Below are 3,295 nucleotides of genomic sequence, written 5' to 3'. Positions count from 1 at the left end.
CATGTCAAAGTTGGCCTCTGTGCTATTTCAGTGTTGTAAAGACTCTTTCTTGCACTGAGGTCTGCTTATTGTAAATATCTTGTACTTGTTTTTACACCTTTTCATGTCAAAGTTGGCCTTTGTGCTTTTTCAGTGTTGGAAAGTCTCTTTCTTGCACTGAGGTCTGCTTATTATAAATATCTTGTACTTGTTTGAACACCTTTTCATGTCAAAGTTGGCCTTTGTGCTTTTCAGTGGTGGAAAGTCTCTTTCTTGCACTGAGGTCTGCTTATTATAAATATCTTGTACTTGTTTGAACACCTTTTAATGTCAAAGTTGGCCTCTGTGCTTTTTCAGTGGTGGAAAGTCTCTTTCTTGCACTGAGGTCTGCTTATTGTAAATATCTTGTACTTGTTTTAATGTCAAAGTTGGCCTCTGTGCTTTTTCAGTGTTGGAAAGACTCTTTCTTGCACTGAGGTCTGCTTATTGTAAATATATTGTACTTGCTTGAACACCTTTTCATGTCAAAGTTGGCCTTTGTGCTTTTCAGTGGTGGAAAGTCTCTTTCTTGCACTGAGGTCTGCTTATTGTAAATATCTTGTACTTGTTTGAACACCTTTTAATGTCAAAGTTGGCCTCTGTGCTTTTTCAGTGGTGGAAAGACTCTTTCTTGCACTGAGGTCTGCTTATTGTAAATATCTTGTACTAGTTTGAACACCTTTTAATGTCAAAGTTGGCCTCTGTGCTTTTTCAGTGGTGGAAAGTCTCTTTCTTGCACTGAGGTCTGCTTATTGTAAATATCTTGTACTTGTTTGAACACCTTTTCATGTCAAAGTTGGCCTCTGTGCTTTTTCAGTGGTGGAAAGACTCTTTCTTGCACTGAGGTCTGCTTATTGTAAATATCTTGTACTTGTTTGAACACCTTTTCATGTCAAAGTTGGCCTCTGTGCTATTTCAGTGTTGTGAAGACTCTTTCTTGCACTGAGGTCTGCTTATTGTAAATATCTTGTACTTGTTTGAACACCTTTTCATGTCAAAGTTGGCCTCTGTGCTTTTTCAGTGGTGGAAAGACTCTTTCTTGCACTGAGGTCTGCTTATTGTAAATATCTTGTACTTGTTTGAACACCTTTTAATGTCAAAGTTGGCCTCTGTGCTATTTCAGTGTTGTGAAGACTCTTTCTTGCACTGAGGTCTGCTTATTGTAAATATCTTGTACTTGTTTGAACACCTTTTAATGTCAAAGTTGGCCTCTGTGCTATTTCAGTGTTGTGAAGACTCTTTCTTGCACTGAGGTCTGCTTATTGTAAATATCTTGTACTTGTTTGAACACCTTTTCATGTCAAAGTTGGCCTCTGTGCTTTTTCAGTGGTGGAAAGACTCTTTCTTGCACTGAGGTCTGCTTATTGTAAATATCTTGTACTTGTTTGAACACCTTTTCATGTCAAAGTTGGCCTTTGTGCTTTTTCAGTGTTGGAAAGTCTCTTTCTTGCACTGAGGTCTGCTTATTATAAATATCTTGTACTTGTTTGAACACCTTTTCATGTCAAAGTTGGCCTTTGTGCTTTTCAGTGGTGGAAAGTCTCTTTCTTGCACTGAGGTCTGCTTATTGTAAATATCTTGTACTTATTTGAACACCTTTTAATGTCAAAGTTGGCCTCTGTGCTTTTTCAGTGGTGGAAAGTCTCTTTCTTGCACTGAGGTCTGCTTATTGTAAATATCTTGTACTTGTTTTAATGTCAAAGTTGGCCTCTGTGCTTTTTCAGTGTTGGAAAGACTCTTTCTTGCACTGAGGTCTGCTTATTGTAAATATATTGTACTTGTTTGAACACCTTTTCATGTCAAAGTTGGCCTTTGTGCTTTTCAGTGGTGGAAAGTCTCTTTCTTGCACTGAGGTCTGCTTATTGTAAATATCTTGTACTTGTTTGAACACCTTTTAATGTCAAAGTTGGCCTCTGTGCTTTTTCAGTGGTGGAAAGACTCTTTCTTGCACTGAGGTCTGCTTATTGTAAATATCTTGTACTAGTTTGAACACCTTTTCATGTCAAAGTTGGCCTTTGTGCTTTTTCAGTGTTGTGAAGACTCTTTCTTGCACTGAGGTCTGCTTATTGTAAATATCTTGTACTTGTTTGAACACCTTTTCATGTCAAAGTTGGCCTCTGTGCTTTTTCAGTGGTGGAAAGACTCTTTCTTGCACTGAGGTCTGCTTATTGTAAATATCTTGTACTAGTTTGAACACCTTTTCATGTCAAAGTTGGCCTTTGTGCTTTTTCAGTGTTGTGAAGACTCTTTCTTGCACTGAGGTCTGCTTATTGTAAATATCTTGTACTTGTTTGAACACCTTTTCATGTCAAAGTTGGCCTCTGTGCTTTTTCAGTGGTGGAAAGACTCTTTCTTGCACTGAGGTCTGCTTATTGTAAATATCTTGTACTTGTTTGAACACCTTTTCATGTCAAAGTTGGCCTTTGTGCTTTTTCAGTGTTGGAAAGTCTCTTTCTTGCACTGAGGTCTGCTTATTATAAATATCTTGTACTTGTTTGAACACCTTTTCATGTCAAAGTTGGCCTTTGTGCTTTTCAGTGGTGGAAAGTCTCTTTCTTGCACTGAGGTCTGCTTATTGTAAATATCTTGTACTTATTTGAACACCTTTTAATGTCAAAGTTGGCCTCTGTGCTTTTTCAGTGGTGGAAAGTCTCTTTCTTGCACTGAGGTCTGCTTATTGTAAATATCTTGTACTTGTTTTAATGTCAAAGTTGGCCTCTGTGCTTTTTCAGTGTTGGAAAGACTCTTTCTTGCACTGAGGTCTGCTTATTATAAATATCTTGTACTTCTTTGAACACCTTTTCATGTCAAAGTTGGCCTTTGTACTTTTCAGTGGTGGAAAGTCTCTTTCTTGCACTGAGGTCTGCTTATTGTAAATATCTTGTACTTGTTTGAACACCTTTTAATGTCAAAGTTGGCCTCTGTGCTTTTTCAGTGGTGGAAAGACTCTTTCTTGCACTGAGGTCTGCTTATTGTAAATATCTTGTACTTGTTTGAACACCTTTTCATGTCAAAGTTGGCCTCTGTGCTTTTTCAGTGGTGGAAAGACTCTTTCTTGCACTGAGGTCTGCTTATTGTAAATATCTTGTACTTGTTTGAACACCTTTTCATGTCAAAGTTGGCCTTTGTGCTTTTTCAGTGTTGGAAAGTCTCTTTCTTGCACTGAGGTCTGCTTATTATAAATATCTTGTACTTGTTTGAACGCCTTTTAATGTCAAAGTTGGCCTCTGTGCTTTTTCAGTGGTGGAAAGACTCTTTCTTGCACTGAGGTCTGCTT

Source organism: Perissodus microlepis, unplaced genomic scaffold (genome assembly GCF_051167445.1).
Source record: "Perissodus microlepis isolate ML-2025 ecotype Zambia unplaced genomic scaffold, ASM5116744v1 scaffold_28, whole genome shotgun sequence".
NCBI classification, from domain to species: Eukaryota; Metazoa; Chordata; class Actinopteri; order Cichliformes; family Cichlidae; genus Perissodus; species Perissodus microlepis.
Note: the sequence above shows the minus strand (reverse complement) of the source record.